Source organism: Lepisma saccharinum, chromosome 17 (assembly GCF_977018435.1).
Source record: "Lepisma saccharinum chromosome 17, izLepSacc3.1, whole genome shotgun sequence".
NCBI classification, from domain to species: Eukaryota; Metazoa; Arthropoda; class Insecta; order Zygentoma; family Lepismatidae; genus Lepisma; species Lepisma saccharinum.
In genome coordinates, this window is record NC_139245.1 from 58,436,697 (window position 1) to 58,459,050 (window position 22,354).

Below are 22,354 nucleotides of genomic sequence, written 5' to 3' on the forward strand. Positions count from 1 at the left end.
TACCACTAAGCAAGCACTAAGTCAGTGCTTTACCACAGTTTTCTCTGATGAGTTAACATTACAAATAAGATTTTTTGTTGCCTTGTGCCGAAACAAGTTTCCATCTTGTGAGTTAGAAGAGCAGAGCATCCCGAATTTTATAGCTGGTCAGTGTTGTGTGTATATGACAGTGGAAAATAAAGATTTCACGATTATGCACAAATACGAGTACCAGATGTTCCAATATGATATTTCTCAATGTACCCACGAATGAAAATAAAACAACAACAACAAAAATAAAAACAGACGACTTGTTTGTGTGCGATTTACATGGCGAGGCCACAAGAATGATAAGCTACAAGAACAATGAAATTGGTCTGTGAAAGCTATGTAAAAGTGCAAGTTGCTAAAAATAATGTTCTATTTGATTACATTGTAGTGCATTACCATGGGCGTAGCGAAAAATTTTATACGGAGGAGGGGGTTCAGGCCATGATAAAAGTTAAAACATTATAAAAAATAATAATGATTATGATTGTTATTGCCCAACAATAAGTATTATAAACTAATAAAATAAAAGTTCTTATTTCTATAATAATTTTATTACATTCTTCCTTGGGCAGGCTGTTCTATTCGGTCAACCAGATGAGCGAATATGCAGCGCAACTATTTATTTATTTATTTTTTACATTTTAAATGCAGTTAGTGTACTGAAATGCAAAGTACTATATTTTGTTATTTACATTCACACGCCTTGTTGAAGAAAAAAATTAAGTTAGGAGTAAATTTTAGTCTTATAGTGCGACCTCTTACATAAGAAATCTAAATTTTGGAATTCTGAAAACTTGAACCACCCATTCTTTTAATTAAATAATAAAAATATGGATCCTGTATTTTACACTCAACTTTTCGATCTCGCGCATTTTTTTAACTTTGATTGTTCTGTTGGAATCATGGACGTCGAAAAGAGGAGAGTCGGACGCCCCCCTCCCCTTTTTGGAAATTTGCGTCGTTTATTTTAAGTAAAAAAAACAAGAAAGCTTGTTTATTTGTATTGTTAATAGGAGAAATAAAGATAATTTAGTTAGTATTTGAACAGAATATAGCGACAGTAGAAAGTGTGTTAGATCAAAGAAAATAAAGGAAAATATAGGAACCAAGTTTTATCTTCATGTTCTACGATTTAATCCAAGAAATAAATAGTTCCACAGTTTTCAATATTCCAAAAAATATAGTTTCATGGGAGAGGTCACAACATAAACCTTATGAGTAAAAATTTCCCCTTCCTTTTACAGCCTTTTCGCGAATGAGGTATGCAAAAGTTAATATTAAATACAATAACTGTGAATTTTAGTACACTGGGTGAAATGTGAACAAAAAATATATTAAATAACTTTGTACTAGGTATTCACTCATCTGTTTATTTTTATTAGTATATAATATTTATCATTGTAAAACAATTTTATTATTATCAATGTTTATTATTGTTATTATTTCTACTATTCAAGCTTTATCATTTCCCGAACTCCAACAAAAAATTCTGGCAACGCCCATCGTTGGAATGGTATCTAACTGAAATTTATTTCTGTTATTATTATTTAGAATAAAACTTCTAGGAGCTGGTCAACGGACCGGTTCGAACCCCCGCCCTTCCCGGCGCTCATTTGCATTACATACATTTATTTTCAGCTACGAAAGAAAAAAGAAAAAAACGCCTGTTTATAATGTCGTGCAAAACAGGTAAACTTATTGCCCTGCAGAATACCAGCGCTACTAGCCTAATAATAACTGAAAATTAGGAATGATTGCTACTGAGAAAAATCTTTGAACAGAATAATAAATATTAAATGATCTCGAAAAGCTGCCGATGAAAGTAAACATCATGCCAAATTTCCCTTGCAAAACTTAACTCGCTGCTTCCGCTCCTCTTATCTCTGCTCCATGCAATATCAGTTGTGCAAAATATGGAGCTACCGTGAATGCATCTGCACATGTTAGATTGCCGAAATTGGCTTTCGAACATTTCTCGAATGTCATAATCGAAACTTTAATTTTGAAAATCGCAGAAAATCCTCTTCAATATTCAGCGTTACAAACACGAGGAGCATCGAACGCCTTCGTGCATGTATTTCTAGAGCGCTGGGCAGACGACCGAGTTCACTGCCGAACGAGAACGTCATAACTGAAATATCCAATCAGAGGCCGTTCAGTTTTCGTGACGTACAGCATCAATTTGTCACAACTTCTAAGGCCAATTTCTCGCAAACTATTTCGAATTAACACAAACTATTTTAGGTTAGATTGTCCATTCTATATATCTTCACACAAAAATGGGGGGTGTCGTTTTGTTTGATTGACTTGTTATTGATTTTTAGTTATGGTTATTATGTACAGTTTTCTACCTACCTGTGGGTGATCGCGGCTATGGGGTTGAAATGAAACACCACCTCTTATGCCTGTAGAATCTGTTCGGAAGACGGGGGGAACCTGATTTTCGCATTAATACAAGGTGACTCAAGCAGACAAACTGCTAAGAATAAGGTTCAGTTAGCCTAACAATTGGTCTGGTGTTTTCTTTGTGGTGTTCCTGTGTTACGACTGACTGTTGTATAAAGCTTACGTGTTTCGAAAATTTAATAATTTAATAATGAAATCAAATTATCGACATTCAACAATTACTGCGTTTTTATCCAAAATATTTGTGTGTGTGTGGGGGGGGGGGGTATGATGAACAATTCTTTTGGGGGGATTTTGTTGAACGACTTCGGGGGGGATGCGTGCACGGCCTTGGGGGAATGGGCACCCCTGGGTTCACCCGTCAGATTCGCCAATGCTTACAATATGCCTGTTTTGACCCCACGGAAGCCTATTCACGAACTTTTGCCTGGCCTTTCCTCCCGCTCCCTTCCCTCTTCCCAACACGTGTTTGCAGCGAGTGGCAACAGGCGGATGGCTGTTATTTTTAACTCCCCAAATCGAGGTTACCGCAAGAAAGGAAAGCGCCTTTTTTGAATGGTCTGAATTGTGAAAGAAGGTATATACCATCAAAACCTTACATTTCGTCTGCTGTTTGTATATTTATTATTTTCTCTTCGAATGTTAACGACTTTGGTTTCTGACAGAAACACATTTGTTTGGGGGTGGTGATCTCAAATAATGCACTTCCACGTATAAACAGAATATCCGCGGGGAAGAAAGGAGAGGGGGATTTCTTCTTGTGAAGTAGGGACGACCAAGACGGGACGACGAGTTGTCCCTGAGCGAGGGAGGGTTGGGAGTGAGACGAAGCCCTTGAACATACTTTACCGGGTGTCAGATTTCTTTCTAAACAACCCGCGAAACTCCACGTCGGCTTTTTCTTGGGTGGGAGGCATCCAGTGGCGTGAATAGGATTTTTAAAAGGGGTGGGAGGTGTACATTATTTTCCAGTAGTTTGCTCTATATTTTGCCATATTTCCCACTATTTAATGCTGTTTAGATTCTGAGCCAAAGGGATGTTACCCACCTACCCTCTTCCCCTTCACCATTGGGCACATCTCATTCCACGCAGCGTACACGACCAAATGAATCACGAACAATGCATTGTGTTTGTATTGCATTATTTGATATTTCAATTTATTGATATATCTTTTCATGTAATTATAAATGTATGTCGTGATTAACAAAGTGGTCAATTGAAGAACTGAAATATGTGAACAATTATCAAGAAACATTGCTACATTTAGTCCTCTATTGTCAGCTATCACTGTGTCAACACAAAACCTAGAGGGATAATATAGGATAGCCTAGACGAAACGACACAACGCACAGCTCCGTCTCTGTGTCTTAGGGTAAAAACACAGTGAAGCACATCCCTCATCGCTAATTGCCTGAAACTCGCAGGGACAAGTTTCTGGTAATTCAAAACCATGGAGTTAAATGGGGAAAAACATGATGGAGCCCCGCTCATCGCAAGATGTTCCCAGGATCAAACACGGTTTGATTTTGGGTCCCTTTTTTCAAGTGAAAGGTCCTGTGATTGGTCCACTTCTCCCCTTCGTGGAAGACTCCCTCCTCATTTTCCCAGTTTCTTTTGACAGAGTTCCGCTCAACGGAAAGAATGGGGACCGACCAGTTTGAGTGGGAGAGGCTTATTCGAGGTGCCTGTCCGACATCTGGTTCATTCATTATATCCTGACATTTTTATGGCTTGACCGGGCTTCTTTCGATTAGCAAGGGTCCTTGTGCCGAAATGTGTTTTTACCCTTAATCTACCCATCTTTCTATTCATGTTCTTAGTACGTCGTTTTTCTATCTATTTGGTTAATCGTCATGACGAGGAGGAAAGATAAGATGGATGATGGGTTCGATCCTGGAACATCTGCCTTCATAGGGTATAAACACGGTAAGGCACAGGGACCCTTGCTCATCGAACGGAGCCCGGTCAAGCCATAAAAATGTCAGGATATAATGAATGAACCAGATGTCGGACAGGCACCTCCAAAAAGCCTCTCCCACTCAAACTGGTCCCCATTCTTTCCGTTGAGCGGGAAAAGAGGAGGGTGTCTTCCACGAAGGGGAGAAGTGACCTTGAGTGGACCAATCACAGAACCTTCCACTTGAAACAAGAGAACCAAAATCAAACCGTGTTTGATCCTGGGAACATCTTGCGATGAGCGGGGCTCCATCATGTTTTTCCCCCATTTGACTCCAGCACGTAGGCTATATTTCCCGTCATATAATACAGTGATAAGCAGTTTAACCAAGACAAGATTGATTGATCGATCGAAATAATTTTTGCGTACGTCAACACTTGAGTTATTTGCACCCATCACATTATACGTGGCCCAGATCCCTATCGTAACTAAACTCAGCACGTGTCTCTGCCAGGCTTTGGGTTCTGACTACGGGACGCACGCTTATTTGATTAAGTTGGTGCTTTAAGTCCACTTTATGCACAGATAGGCTAATCGGGACTGGACCTACAGTTTAAAGTGAAATCCGAACCACTACAAGCCTCCACAGGGTACAGGACTGCAGTGACTGTGCCCGCCTGAAATAGGTTTGGGGACTACAGATTTCGGATAAAAATTCTCAGGGAGGGATGTGGGGGGGGGGGGGTAACTATTGCTGGCTAAAAGGTATTTCCTTATAGCTACTTTCCTACTGTATAATTTTACAGCGACATATTTCACAGTCAGATCCAAAGATAAATCACGGAGATGTTGCATTTTGTTCCATCATATTCCAAAGTACTTTCAGGCACGAATCTTTTATGTCAAATAAAATGTAATAATTACGTTGTTTTCTTTTCATAAGTCATTATTGAGTGGAACAATATCACAGATTTATTATTCATTTGAACAGAACAAAATACACCATAAAAACTATTTATTATCAACTCGCTGGATATACGTATAAATACTACACGTATCATAATTTCTATGTAAAGCGAGTGCGTACCTTTTTGTCAAAATGATAAAATAAACCACAGCAAGAAACTACGATAAGATTCATTTGTTTTTATGAGCAGCTGCAACTTTGTTTAAATCCAAAGATTTTGCAAGCTCTTTCTCAAGGGACAATAAGCCTCCCCGATGGCGCAGTGTTGCCAGACCCCGTGGCCGAGTGCTTAGCCCATCGCGCTGCGAAGGTAGGGGTCCCGGGTTCGAATCCCGTTCGGGCTTGGTTGTTTGTGTTTGTCCGAAAATTAGGGTCCGAATAAGGGTATACCTTTAAAAAATAAATAAATAAAAGCGTCGTCGCCTTGTTTTCAAGGGGTCCCGGGTTCGATTCCCGGTGCAGATACTTAGTGGTTCGGATTCCACTTTAAACTGTAAGTCCAGTCCCTATTAGCCTTACTGTGCATAAAGTGGACTTAAAACAACAAATCAATCAAAAAAATCAAAGGACAATAGAGTCTCTGCAGCGCCGTCCCTGATCCCGGATACTGTACTTAGTGTTGCCCACGGGACGAGACACGAGACGGGACAGGCTTTTAAAAATTCGAGACGGGACGAGACGGCTCATGAAAAGTCTCGTCTCGTCTCGGAAGTCTCGAAAAATTACAAACAAAATAATTAATCAGTTGCAAATAATTATTTACTCCGAATAAAGTATTTTTGTTTGAAATCCAAATGAGCGTCTATTACATCCAAAAAAAGGCTATCCTACTTATTTTTAACACTCTTTCAAAGTTCAGCATTACTGCCATTTTTCAATGTATTCGAGCTTAATAATTTTGTTTTAATAGTACTCCAGATTCAAGTATATTACTAAAATACCGATTCAGATATCTATTTGTAAAAATATTGTGATAAAAGAAGTGTCCTCGATAATTTCTTCGATTGAGAAATTTATGAAAATATTGTAAACCTTACGAAGAAAATTGCTGGCTTTGTTTGCTTTTTATATTAATGAAATTATTTGCTTATCCTTAAAACAGCTGGAATGTTTTTAACGCTTTCAAAGTTAAAAAAACCTACTGCTACAACGATAGTAAAGCAGGCATACAATAATTGTTATCGTCACACAATACCAGTGACGTGCGGTGACGTCGACACTTGGTGTAGTAGTCAGTGGCGTGCTCAAGGAGGGGTGGGGTTGGTGTGGGTCACACCCCTCCCCCCTTTAGGGCCCAGTATTTCTAAAAAAAAAGAATGTCAATAACAGGAAAAGATTACAAAATGATGAATGAGTACTAAAAACAAGTACACGTAAACCCCACCCACATTCGAAAATATAAAAACGATTTGATTTGACTACTAAGCCAGAGATCCTGGGATTGAATCTCAGCTTGGCCATGGGTATTCTTTGTGTGTGTCCCTTCATCAATTTTATCGTATCATATTCGCGATTAGCCAAAAGTGGCGGAAAAGGGAAGTAAAATAAACCAAATCAAGCAATCAATCAATCAATGATTTGATTTCATTTTTGTTACTTAGCGTCGCTTTTTTTGTCACATTTGGTTAATTGCGAAGATGATACGATAAAATTAATGAATGGACAAACACAAAGAACACCTATGCCCAGGACGGGGTTCGAACCCGGAACTCCTGGTGTGATAACCACTGCCCCACTGTTGGTTGATTTGATGTTTTAAGCACACTTTATGCACAGAAACAAAACATTTAACAAAACACACTTTTTTGTAGTTTCTTCAATAATATTCATTTGGCTTTTTGAGTTCTGAGATACATTTTTCATTCCAAATTATTTCATTATTCACTGCAGAGTACAACACATAGGACAAGAATGCACACTCATCACGGGTTCGAATCCTGGCCTGTGTTGTTCATATGAGGTCCCATCATCAATTTCATCATATCATCACTCATCCTCAATTTCGCGATAACCAAATGTGGCAGAAAAGCGAAGTAAAATAAACCAAACCAACAACAATATGAACACGCGTTCTCTTGCCCAAATAAATACATCCGTATTTATGACTGTTAGAGGCCAAGAGTAGTATATTTAAATAAAACTCTACTAAAACGACAGTGAGAGAGACCCCGAGCACATATTTGTAATTTAATCATTATATATTCCATACTTGAAGAAAGGAAAGAAAGCATAACATTATTGTCTGCACATAACACGTTTCCATTGCATAAACAATAAAACTACATCCCATATTATACATACATATTGTACAACGTGTAAAATGTTGTGTAAATACAGATAATTGCAGAAAATTTTACCCTGAGTTCTTTAGAGGATTTACAAAAAAATCTATGAGAAACCAATCCCCCATCTGTCCTATAGGAGATAGACTGCGGGACCTGAAAGCCTGGGTTTTCAACCATTGCAGGGGGGGCGAGGGACAAGGGAGGTAGAGGTAAAAATCTTTCTTTTTCATTGGGCGGTCGTTTCTACCTGGAAACTGGTCAGGCGGAAGAAGAGCGAGCTAGTTTATCCAGCCAGCTTTGCCCGCGGAGAACACCGATGGACGAGAAGCGCGTGGAAAAGAATGTGTTGCATATGAGCTGTGGTGGCTTTAACAAGACAATAAATATTGTGATTTGAATATAATTCGAGATGTGAGATTGATTGATCTATCTCTGCTAGACTAGCTACTCCTCAGTGCACGTCACTGCACAATACGATATATTCCCACATAAGGAATTTTGAGAAATTCCACATAAAAACGTGTCATCTAAGGAACTGACCAAAAGCAAGGTATGTAATCTGCGTTGCTGTTTGTAATCCCTCCCTCACACCTCGTGGTTAGGAACTGAAGAAGGAGCAAAAGAACGCCTGAATCCAGTGAAGAGTTATAATCCATTAAAAGTAAGGAACTGATTTGTGACACAACTTTTCACTGGGTGATCGATATCCTCTCATGCTTGTCGCGTCGCTTCAGTTCGAAAGATTGCATACATTACTGTAGGTTCGTTTTCAAGCGACACTTCTCGCTTTTCGCCATTCTCTTGTTGCTTGTCGCATAGGTCAGACCGAAGTAATAAGTGACCAGACCAAAGCAACAACCTATATCGCTTAGAAACGAACCTCCGTTAATAAATGCCACATTCTGAACCGAAGAAACACGGCAAGCTGCACGTGTCGCTTGTCGCTTGCGTGTTACTGGAAACAGTTCTTTTCTATGACTGTCCATATCAATATCTCACTTTCATGTAATTTCTTTCATCGGTTAAGCATTTTCTTATTTCTCTATATTTCTCGATGTTCCAACATGTCTTGGATTTTTTAGCAAGCTCTTGGTAGTTATATTCTGCAAGATTCTCCCCTCGCAAATCCGAATTCGTCACACGTTGTCCGTAACGAATCTGCCCCGACCTTAACCTCGTGTCCCAGCTATCTTTACTTCCAAGGATCACTATCTTCCCGCTGAAATTTCCTCCGAATATTGTTAAATCTGCCAACCATCGGCTACCCCAGGCGCTTTCTTCCATTCATCCTTGTTCAAAACGATGTGGAGGCAGTCTACCATTGTTTACTGTAGGTCTTCGTCCAGCCATGCTGGGGACAACCCTCATAAAATTCTTGCTCCTGCAAAGAGTTCTTTCATTGCGACCCCTCTTCTCAAAATCAACACACCCTCGCCTCCCTCATCTGTTGTGAATTTGGAACACATGCAGATCTCACACAAGGTGTTGAATAGATTATAAATTATATGCACGCATAATTCAACATTATTTAATTGATCACAAAATTCCATTCAACAAACTATAATGAACTCCATTTATATAAGACAAAACACAATCTGTTTTTATCAACATCTTCACAACTTCAAAGGTCTTATAAACAATACATACTATTTACGCAATAAGCGTCACACATACGACATTCCCCCGCGTCGATGAAATTTTACATTAGCAAAATTTTGGTTTTATTTTTTTACTTCTTTTAACAATCCAATCTGTCAGGTGGTTTTCTTTGCCTCTGACTTCTCCTTAATACTCTTGACTCTGCTGCTTCACGTCTATCTAAATCTATGTCTCCTCTTGCAGCTTCTTCCACCACTTCGTGATTGTCTCCTCTCTCGTAATCCTTAAACGTATCATTCGCATCTAAATATCTTCCTTCGTGGACTTCTGAAGATGCGTCATTATTCTTATCGCCTGTTTCATCACTATCATGATGATATCCTCTATCATTTTCTCTCACAATTCTCCATTTTATCTGGTTTCCATGCACTAACTTAACATCTTTACCAACTTTAATATACCAAGTATATGTCCCTGCTCTCCGGACAACTTCACCTTGAACATAGGATGCACCACTGGAATCTCGGTTGGCAAGTTTCACCCAAACTTTGACACCTCCTCTGGTATCCTCGCGTTTGCTTTTATCAGGAATATCCTGCAACCGACCTATATCATCTTTCGGTCTCGGCTCAAATGCATACATCATTTCAGCAGGAGATTTCAAATTAACGGTGTTTGTAGCCATTCGGACACAATGTAGCACATCCAGCAAAGCATTATTTAAATCAAAATGCTTGTCATCTCTTCTAGTTTCGTACAATTTACATCTCAGAGCACTTTTTATAATTTGTACGTGTCTCTCAGCTTGTCCATTACTAGCCGGATGATAAGCTGGTGAATGCATCAAAGCAATCCCTTGATCTTCACAATATTTCTTGAATTCTGCAGATTGGAAGGGAGGACCATTATCCGTAACTAAGGTGTATGGCTGATTATACCTTGAACTTAGTCTTGACATAAATCCCTTTACATCCCTGAATGATGTAGAAGATACAACTTCACATTCTGGCCATTTTGTAAATGCATCAACAACGAGAAGCAACACTTTTCCTTGAAAATAGAAAAAATCCATGTGTGCTCTCTCCCACGGCTTAGTTACTTCCTTCCAATCATTGTATTCTTTCTTTTTGGTGTCAGGTTTTACAGCATTACAAACGTTGCACGATTTTACGTGATCTTCAACGCATTTGTCTATACCAGGCCACCAATATCTTTCACGCAATAGTAACTTCATTTTAACTACGCCATCGTGATTCTCATGAGCTTTCTCCAAAACTTGTTGCCTCATTGAATTAGGTACAATAACTCTAGAACTCCACAGCAATATATCTTCTTCACATTGTAGTTCATTTCTTCTTCTTCTCAGCGCTTCGAATTCACTTGCATCTATATTTGGATCCTTAATCTTAGATTCTGGCCAACCTTCCATAACGTATCTTTTGACCTGTTTCAACATCACATCTTGTTCTTGCAAAGTTCGGAAGACATCTTTCAGACGATCCGTGAGCTTGATTGCATTTACAAACTGAATCCCGTCGATATCAACTGTTTCCCCTTGCAATGGCAACCTCGACAACAGATCCGATTTTAGCACATCGCGCTGCGACGCCAAGGGTCCCGGGTTCGAATCCCGGTCGGGTTTGGTTGTTTGTGAATGTCCATTCATCAATTTCATCATTTCATCACTCATCCCCATCTTCGCAAATTAGCCAAGAGGCACAAAACGCGAAGTAAAATAAACTAAATCAATCAATCAATCAATCAAACAGATCCACTACTTCAACATTCTTCTTGTACACAATTTCATATTCATAATTAGCCAAGAACAAACACCAACGTTGAATCCTGGATGAAGCCATAATGGGTATAGCCTTTCCATATTGAAGTAGTTGTTTGGCGGGTAGTGAATCAGTCCATATTTGAAATTGCTTTCCATAAATATATTTTCTAAATCTCTTCACGGCAAATATAATTGAAAGAGCTTCCTTTTCATGATGAGGATAAGCCATTTCATGTTGCGAAAGAGTAGTAGATGCACACTCTATTGTTTTCAATTCACCATTGGCCTCCCCCATGGCGCAGTGGTAGCGTCATTGCCTTGTAATCAAGGGGTCCCGGGTTCGATACCCGGTGGAGGCACAAGTGGTTCGGATCCCACTTTAAACTGTAGGTCCAGTCCCGATTAGCCTTACTGTGCATAAAGTGGACTTAAAACAGCAACTCAATTCACCATTGTCCTCCTCCGTAGTCGAGCGGGTTAAGGCGTTCACTCGTCTTGAGATCGTTCGCTGCGGGACGGCGTAGGTTCGAATCCGGCTCTGGTCGGAATTTATTCGGCCTACGTATAGGGCCGGTGGCAACCCACCATCGTGAGGAAATTGGGAAGCTCCGAGTGAGTGAGCGTAATCCGGTCGAGACGACCTACTATAACGGCTGGGGATACGTCGGGCTGACCCCCCGACTATTCCAATACTGGTTGAAGATCTCCACGCTTAGAGGTGACGAGAGAAAGTGTGGGAGGGAGACCGGCAGTCGGTAGGTAAGCCAAGGCCCTTCATGGGCTGTCGCGCTAAGGATTATTATTATTAATTCACCATTAATTCTATGGCACATCTGAGCTCCTAGACCATAGCTCGAAGCGTCACATATGATTACTGTATCCTTGCTAGGATCAAACGGAGTTAAAGTTTCGGATGACTGCAGTGCTTCTTTAACCTTTTTGAACTGACTTTCACAGTCATCACTCTAATTCCAATGCACATTCTTGTTTAATAAATTGTACAAGGCTGGAATAAGTATAGCCATATTTGGAATGCACCTTCGAAAAAAATGAATGCCTCCCAAAAACGACTTCAATTCCTTCACGTCGTGCGGACGTGGACAATTAAGTAATACTTCAATCTTGCACTGGCAAGGTTTAATTCCTTCCGCAGAGAGTTCATATCCTAAGTATTGAATGGATGATTTAATGAACTTGCACTTTTCCAAATTAACCTTCACGTTATATTGTGCTAACCTGTGCATGACCTCAATACATCTGCTAACCGTTTCATTCAGTCCAGATCCACAAATTAGAATATCGTCTTGATATGGAATTACATAATGCAGACCTTGCAATATCTGTTCAATTACACTCTGAAATATTTGAGACGAAATTTTAACTCCAAACGGTAATCTTGTGTGTTGTAATAATCCCCATGGCGTGTTCATTACAAGCAACCTTTTTGCTTTTTCACTCAAAGCTATTTGCCAATAAGCTTTTTGTAAATCCAAACTACCAAATACGGCATTTCCTCTAACTTTCTGGAAAATATCCGCTAACAGTGGTAGGGGATAAGAAGCATTTTCTACATATTTGTTCAATGTACTTTTTAGATCGCAACAAATGCGTAAATCTCCATTTTTCTTTTTAATGACAACCATTGGACTGGCCCATTCACTAGTATTGACTTTTTCATAAATGCCATTTTCTACCAATTTATCCAATTCTGATTTTACTTTATCTTTAATTCCATAAGGTACATTGTAAAATCTCTTAAAAATTGGAGTTGCGTCAGGTTTTAATGGAATATCAGCTCTAAAATCTTTTATAGGAAAGCTTAAATCGCCATCAAATGTAGAATGAAATTCTTCCTTTATAATATCAACGATCCCTTGCACATTATTAGTTTTTATACAATTGTCACATTTATTTAATATATGCTTGACATTACGAACATCAGAGTTCATTGCATTATTTCCTGCGACATTGTGTGCAATAATATCAGACTGCGGAGAACAAGTTACCCTTGCACAAATTTCAGTCAACTCACAATGTAACTTGGGTATCATAATTTGAATCCAACTTCTTCCTAAAAGCGGATATTCTAAATGACAGTTCATTATGTACAAATCTAGACGATAGAACTGATTTATCCACGCAACATTCACATTAACTTTTCCCAGTAAAGGTATTATATTATTATCAGCACCTTTCAATGTACAGTTAGGTTCAGACATTTGTACATTTTGCAGAAACTTTTGATAAAAATCTTTACTAGCTACAGATGCATAGGATCCAGTGTCAATCTCAAACTTAGCTTCATGACCATGTACATTAATATCTATTAAATATGTACGCTGGTTAATGTTGGAATCTAGTTCCCTTGTACACACTTTTATATCATTTTCCGAATCGTTGACCACATGTTGTGATGATTGAAGTTTGGATGCATGATCCACGATTTCTTCTTTATCAACTTTACTATTAACGTTGATTTGTGCATCATTAGAATGTGTAAAAATAGTGGCAATAAATAAACCTTGATTCGCAGCTGTGTTTGTTGGACTAGCTTCAGAATTAGGTGCGGATTCTAACTCAGTTGTATGAGCAACAAATTTGTTATTGAGTTCATAATTTGTGGATTTTCCACGTTCAATGTTAATCCTTTTATAACATTTCAAATAATTATGGCCTTGCTTCCCACAAAACGAACAAAAACTTCCTTCATAATGCCCTTGCACTTTGGACTTTGATTTATATGATTTAGAATTATTACCTTGACCATGAAGATTACTTTGCTGATTGCTAAATTTGGAATCAATCTCATTTTTACGTGAAACGTTATTCGCTTCATGAAATTTTCTGTCATTGCCCTTGCACTTAATATTATTCATTGTGCCTTTTAAGTTCACTTGACGGTAATAATCCTTCATGTCACACTTGAGTTTTTCCATTTGTCTAGCTAACTCAAAAGCTTTCTGGAATTCCATGATATTTTCTGCTATTATTTTCTTCCTAATAACGTCAGACCTTAAACCGCTCACGAACGTGTCAAACAATGCAATAGGTAAAAACTCACCATATCCACATGCTTCACCTATCTTTCGGAGCCTTCTTGTAAAATCTTCCACCTTCTCCACATCCACTTGCGTATATTTTCTTAACTTTAGGCGTTGCACTATAAAATTACTATTTGGATTGTAATAAGAAATGAGCCTATCAGAAATGTCCTTGAACGATTTCTTCTCTGGTAGTATTGGAGAGAACAACTCGCGTAAAAAAGGTAAAGTGTTCCCCTGTGCATAGCACCACGCCATGAAGGCGTATAGGGGGTGTGGGGGTAACGCACCACACTTTCTTGATCCGGTCGTGAGTGGGGGTGATGTGATCAGCATCACGCCCCTGACCGCCTTTACCCCCCAGGGTTTCCCCCAGGTACCCATGTTATTCGACGCTGGGTGGGCGCCGGGGCCGCTTCCATCGTTAGAAAAGTTCCCGGATTTGAACCGGCCGGGGATCGAACCGCGTAACACTTCATAAGGTTTGGCGCCAATTACAGATATGAATCTAGGAACTTTGCTTTCCTCAGATATGTTGAAAACTCGGCAATAATTATCATATCTTTCCAAATAAGAGTTAATGGTTCCTTCATCTGGATCATATTTGTCAAATCCTGGCACGTACGACATGATGCCTACAGCAACGATTAAATCCAATTAATCATAGACAAAACTCATCTAAATCTGTACTACGCCGTTAAATATTTTTCTCGTCGCCATTTAATACATCTGTTGTGAATTTGGAACACATGCAGATCTCACACAAGGTGTTGAATAGATTATAAATTATATGCACGCATAATTCAACATTATTTAATTGATCACAAAATTCCATTCAACAAACTATAATGAACTCCATTTATATAAGACAAAACACAATCTGTTTTTATCAACATCTTCACAACTTCAAAGGTCTTATAAACAATATATACTATTTACGCAATAAGCGTCACACATACGACAGTTTACTGTAGGTCTTCGTCCAGCCATGCTGGGGACAACCCTCATAAAATTCTTGCTCCTACAAAGAGTTCTTTCATTGCGACCCCTCTTCTCAAAATCAACACACCTTCGCCTCCCTCAAGTATACACGTTGCAAAGTCCAAAGATTTCGCACTAATAAGTTAGAAATTGTCTCTTTGATTGGTTGATTGAATTGGTTTTTTAAGTCCATTTTATGCACAGTAAGGCTAATCTGGACTGGACCTACAGTTTAAAGTGGGATCCGATCATCCGAACCACTAGATGCCTCCACCGGGTATTAAACCCGTGACCCCTTGATTAAAAAGCAATGACACTGCCACCATGCCATCGGGGAGGACCTAGTAATAGACAAATAGTTAAGGCCGAATCACACGGAACTGGATAACCAGTTAAGTTGGCGTTGAACTGGCTACCTGCCTGGATGTGATGGCTGGCTAGCTTGCTGCTTGACTGGTTTTGAGGAATTGGACATGTTCTAATTGCTACTGGCTTTCCTCGCCTGGATTCTGTGGAACAGCCAATCAGAGCAAAGCTTGTCGCTTGCGTGTCGCTCGGACTTGGCCGTTTTCTAATAGCTATAGTGTATCGTGTTGCCTCTGTCTATTGGCAGCGCATACGCGGGGAATGGTCGCTTATAGGCTAAATGAGATTGTGTCGCTTGTCGCTTCGGTGCGATACTCCCGTGTCGATTGGGGATTCCACCAATCGAACTTAGGCTTGTGCAGCCTCTCGTGACGCTACGATGTGCAATGTTGCTGTTAATGGACTCGTTCCCAAGCGGCATGTGACGCGTGTCGCGTGTCGCTTGTCGCTTCGGTGTCATATCCCCCTTACATGAAATCTCTGGAACAGAAGCGACTCAACAAACTACTCGTGTCGATTGTCGCTTGTGTGTTGTACGGATTAGGCCGTTTTATGAATACCGTGCGTCGTGTTCTCTCGGATTATTGTTTGTGCATGCGCGGTGAAAGTTGCTTATAAACTAAAGAGGCCTGTGTTGCTTGTCGCTTCAGTGTGAAACTACCGTGTCGCTTGTCCCTTCGTTCTGAACGCTCACTGTAAGGAAGCTTGCACACAAAAGCAACAAACAGGCTCTTGGAAACGAAACTTCATTAAATGTAACCTTCCGAATCGAAGCAATACGACAAGCTGCACGTGTAGCTGAAACTCGGTCGTTTTCTTAAGATCGTGCGATGTTGCTGGTGCATACGCGGTGAACACTTGCCTAGACGGAACGGGTTCGTTCGTGTCATTTATAACTTTGTAAGATTATAAACCCACCGTGCGAATTGTCTCCTGTCGCGTGTTTTTGCGGTGTGAAAGCTCCCTTAGTGTACGATGGATAAAGAGTATATGGACGTCAGAAATACAAGGCAGATTCCATAAACTATCTAGCTATTGGTAATTAACAAACTTTATTTTAGACTAAATATTAATGTCTTTGTAGTTAACAAACCTTAATTTTTCTGACTGTCCAGTGAACAAATTTTTAAAGGTTAACCCACTTTAGGGAATAATGTTTTTTCCACTCTTAACTTTTGTTGGCATGATATCCTACATTAATTTTACGAGACGAGACAAAATGAGATGGGACGTAATGGAACGGGACAAAGCTCTTCGAGACGAGACACGGGACGAGACAGCATTTCCACGAGACGGGACGAGACAAGTCAAATTCTCGTCTCGTCTCGTCTCGTGGGCAACACTACTCGTAACATGTCTGGTAAACGAACCATTTCAGGATTTTTCAAAAACTGTTAGGAATAAATTTTACAGTTCGTTGTTGGGTCTGGGATAGTGAAGGGATTTTAACGAAGGCGAACTTGCTGTGCTCTTCACGTTTTGTCCTGAAGTGGCAAACGGAAGGTACATATTATGTACTTACTATGTATCTACCATAGGCGTGCGCAGGCACTCTAATTAGGGAAGGGGTGAGGGGGAGGAGTCTTGATGAAAGTTCAGTTGGTAAGAAAACCTCATTTCATCTAACTATTTTATTGTACCGACGGGTATGAAACAGGGGCATGTGTGTGTGACCCACGAAGCGGAATAGTACTTCAGTTTCATAGGAAATAATGAACCTCTCCCCCCTTAGATCCTTTGAACTTTCATCAGACTGAAAATGCTTCACTTTCTTTAAGAGCAAAATATCGTGTAATAACGACGATAAGATTTCTCTACACTAAATTTCCAGGAGAGAGCATAATAATATTGGGGCTGTAAAGGGGTCAAGGACGGCCACACCTTTCCTTTAGGAAACGAATGTCAACGTAAAAGTCACGTGTAATTTGATTTCAGTCACAGTAATTTATATTAATTATTATAATGGGAATGCAGGAACACAATAATTACAAATTCAAGTGGTGTTTTATTATGGAGCATCACTATTACCTATTGGGGTAATATGCCTCGGTCACCTCTCCGAGAAAAAAGCTTGCTTGCCCTCTGTGGAAAAATCTGCGGATGTCCATGATTAAGGAGGATTGCCCCTCTTTCCTTCGTGCGCACGCCCATTCCATGTACTATGTATTTTGTACCTCCATTGGTTACATTGAAAAGGTTCAAAAATTGTATTTTTAAATGCAAGGGTAATTGCATTTTGTATTTCACTACATAGTTCAATAAGACTGCAACGTGTATATGAATGTTTACACTGTACGACCACTTTCTTGGAGTATAAGACTTAATACATATCATCATGGACGTCCATGGGGAGGGCAAGGGGAGCACAGCCCCCCCAGTTTTGGCACCTTGCTCCCCCAGTTTTGAAAGGTTGCATCCGTGTCTCATGTTTTCTTTAATTTCAGCATCGCACCCCCTAAATTTCTTTCCGCACTCCCTCAACACCACTAGATGATTAATCCTGGCGCCGTCGCTGCTCATTGTACCCTTTAGTCGTAACCAGGGGCGATTCCTCCATGTAGGAAGTAAGGAACTTCCTACAGTTCATTTACATTTATTTCCAGTTTCCTACGTTTTTAGGAGTTTAATGCACGTTATTGAATTATAAGTGCAATATGCGTACATTTTACTAGGTTTGCTACTGTTTGCTGTCACTTGCTTGCTCATGGCTTGCTCCATCTGCCGCCCAAAGACGACAGTTGTTCCTGCTGCTGAGGAACCTCTATCTTCCACCTACAGCGGGATCGGCGCGGGGTGTAGAAGGGAGCGGGACGAGGTTGCTCAGTTGCGAGGAAGCATCGAGGGCTTCCTACAGTCAGTGATGCTAACCTTGGATTATTGTTTAAAACCTAACAAAATTTGAACTTCGCTGGCATCCGGCACCCTGTGTTTGGCAAAGTGCTCTAAACGCGCGTCTTTGGGACAGATAAGTTTAATTCAAACTCCCCGATTACGAAATGAACATTTTAGTGAAAGGAAATCGGTAGAAAGTTGGAGGTCACAAATAAAACATACGTGCAGCCGTTCCCAATCGTCGAATTTTCTCCAACTTTTTCAAGCACACTATACATTGTAATTGATTTGATGGGCGAAATGCTCAATGTTGTTTAACTGTAGTAAATAATCGATAACAAAAGTTCCACAACTCCAAAATATCTGCATAAATTGAACTTAAAACAACATAATTAGTTGCATTTAGCATAATTTAAGAGTTGAAGCAGCAATTCTTCTTATCAGGAGGTTGGCAACGCTGTCCTCAATACACACTACAACAGGCAGGAAGGACCCCACGAACATCGAACCACAGATAGACGCATATACATAATATCTGTGGTTGAACCAGCTTGGTTCACTCAAAAGTTCGAGGTTGTTATCGAAACAAGTGGCGCGGTATGTGAATTTTTGCAAGCTAACTAGGCCCATACTCAGGATTTTTTTATTCTTTTAGTGGGGGAAGATTCGAAATACTTGTGGAGTATTAGATGCGAACAACGACGCTATAGTAGTATTGCAGCTGGACATTGCAGAGTTGGGAAAAAGTTAAAACTCCCATAGACACCCCTCCCCCTTTTTCCCAACCAGACAAACAAGCAAAAACGCAATCGCTTACAGACCAAGGCTGTCAATATATGTTGTTAATGAACAATTTTTTCACCTCACCCCAACATGTTAACTTGAGATAAATCATCACGACTAATTATTTCGTGAGTATAAGACGTAGCATAGAAATTACAGAAGGGTCCGTTATTGTAAATTCTTGCCTTAATGAATAATAGGGGTGTGTGGGACAGAATTTTTTGGGTCGGGACGGGAATTTTTTTAAATCTCGACTTTCGGGACGGGAAAAATTTGCAATGTTTGAAATTTCCCGAAGCTCTGGAAATCTCGAATTCTACACGTAATTTTCACTTTAAGTGATTGTTTTTGCATTTCTAGAATAAAAACTTACAATTTCCGATAAGTTCCAGAAACTTACAATGCAGAAAACGTCGAGAATTATCGACTTTTTAAAGTGACCATTCGGTATTTCCCGACTCCTCGGGATCCCGAAAAGTCGGGAAGTCAATTCCCGAAGTCGGGATCGTGACGGGAAATTTTTTTCCCCATCCCGGTCCCGACTTTTCGGGATCCCGCACACCCCTAATGAACAACGTTGAGTCGTTTACTGTTGATTATGTTATTTGAAGACTTACATGCTGCTGCTGTGAAGAGATAGATGTTGGTTGGTGATGCTGTATTTCCTGCAGTCTTTAACAATTCTGGTCCCATTTTATTTCTATTTTTTTTGTTTTTGTATCACTTAACATTGAAAATATTCTTTCCGTTTCCGCGTTAGAATGTGGCAATGTTAGCACTATTTTCGCGAGAGTGAAAATGTTTTCAAAAAAGAACTTGCCTTGAAAGTTCTTGGTAACCGAAAACATGTTCCAAAATTCTGATGGAGATTTGTTAGTTAGTTCTTTTTTCTCCTCCTCGCTAAAGTATCCAGATAAACTAATCCATTCATTCCAAACCGAGCCCGAAGAAACTGCAACCGACTGGCGAGTAAGCTTTGCACCTTTGCACAATAAAACGTTATTTTCCAAGATTGAAAAAAGTCCCTACGTTTTCTCTCATTTGGCAAATCTGTCCCTACGCGGGCGAAATATAGTAAAAAGTCCCTATGCGTAGGGACATATCCCTGCGGTTGACATCACTGCCGACAGGTGTCGCATTCGAGCAGTATGAAGCGCCCTCTCGCGGCTGACAACTCCCCCGATAAGCACTCGCAACAACTGAGGATAAAGTAGCGATGTCTAATCTAAGATTAGATGTCAGAAATAAGGTACCAGAAATATTTGTATTTGGGAGGCCACCTTTTCCAGCATCCTTGCGACAAGGTACGTGCTTATTTCAATTGTAATTGTAACTGTAATTGTAAAAACTGGAAACATTACAAAACAAGCGGTTTCTGTTACGGACTTCCTGTAATGCAATTTGCCGGGACCTGTTGCATGAAGGGGCCGCCGAACGGCCGACGATCCGCGGTAAACAACTGAAATAACCTCCCTATATAATTTCAATGTATATTGTGATTAGTGTTGCCCACGATACGAGACATGTTTCGTCTCGTCTCGTGTCCTGTCTCGAAAACGAGGCGAGACACGAGACAGGACAAGCGTTTCAAAATTCGAGACGAGACGAGACTGACCACCTGTCTCGTCTCGTTTTCGAGACGAGACACGGGACGGGACGAGACGGCTCGTAAAAGTCTCGTCTCGTCAAGAAAGTCTCGGAAAAAAATACAATCAAAATAATTAATCAGTTGCGAATATTTATTTACTCGGAGTAAAGGATATTCTTTGGAAACCCAAATCAGCGTCTACGAGGGTCACTATTTATATTTTGAGCCTTGGCAACACTGATTGAAGTTAGGCGCGATTTGACGTTTGCACGGAGTCGTCTGGCATTATTGACCATAACGCACTTCAAATGTTTGTCAATAGCTTCATTTGTGTTGTTTATGTTGCCTTGGAGATTGCGCGACAACAATAAAATGGAATTAACTCGTGAACATTTTCGTGCGATGATTTTTTACAATTTTCGACGTGGATTATCAAGACAAGAGTGCATCGATCAACTTACTTCCACATTTGGCGATGAAGCCCCATCCTTTGCCACTGTGAAACGCTGGTATAACGAATTTAATCGTGGCCGCCATTCGCTCACCGACGAGATTCACGAAGGTCGTCCAAAATCAGTTGTTGTTCAAGAAAACATTGATGCTGTGCAAACCCTAATACTGCAAGATCGTCATGTGACATACTGTGAGATTGAGGCAACCATATGTATTAGTTCCACCAGCATATATAAAATATTACATGATCGTTTAGCTGTGAGAAAGGTATGTTCTCGTTGGATCCCACACAATTTGACAAAAACTCAAAAAGACGCTCTCGTCAATTGGTGCAAACAAATGCTCAATAAATACAATCGTGGTGCTTCAATTCAAAAGACGTATATAAGATTGTAACAGGTGACGAATCATGGATATATGCATATGAGCCGGAACGTAAACAGCAGTCGACTGTATGGGTGTTTCAAGATGAACCCAATCCAACAAAAGTTGTTCGCGCTCGAAGCACATCGAAACAAATGGTCGTCTGTTTTTTTCTTTCGGGAAAACTGGTCATGTGGCAACTGTGCCTTTAGAGGAACGTAGAACGGTCAACTCTGAATGGTACACAACAATTTGTTTGCCAGAGGTCTTCGGTCAAATACGGAAAACAAACAAACGCCGTCGGATCATTCTTCATCAAGACAATGCCAGCTGTCACACATCTCGTCTAACAACCGACTTTATGAACAGTCAAAAAATCGAATTGAATGGTCATCCGCCATACAGTCCTGATTTGGCACCCAATGACTTCTTCTTGTTCCCGAATGTCAAGAATAAATTGCGTGGACAACGATTTTCGTCGGCGGAAGACGCCGTTGATGCGTTCAAAAACCATATTATGGAGGTGTCTCCAGAAGATTGGAATAGCTGCTTTGACAAATGGTTCGAACGAATGCAAAAGTGTATTGACTATAAAGGAGAATACTTCGAAAAACAATAAAGCAGTTTTCAATGCCAAATTCCTGTTTTTTCATTGTTAGGCTCAAAATATAAATGGTGACCCTCGTATTACATAAAAAAAGGCTATCTTACTTAGTTTTATACTCATCCGAAATCCAGTATTACTTCCATTTTTCAAAGTATTCAAGCTGAGTAATTTTAAGCTGTAATAGTACTCCAGATAGAAGTACTTTGCTAACATGCCGATTCAGATATCTATCTGTATAAAAATATTTTGAGAGGGAAGTATTCTCGATAATTTCTTTGAATGGAAAATTTATGAAAAATATTGTAAACATTACGAAAATTGGGGGCTTTGTTTGCTTTTCCATACTAACGAAATTTATTATTTGTCCTTAAAACA

At 39.9% G+C, this 22,354-nt stretch overlaps 1 pseudogene; it reads left to right on the plus strand.

Moving 5' to 3' along the window:
- Positions 1-4,290: 4,290 nt before the first annotated feature.
- Positions 4,291-22,354, plus strand: part of LOC146001432 (NADH-ubiquinone oxidoreductase chain 5 pseudogene) — a 32,536-nt pseudogene continuing 14,472 nt past the window's right edge.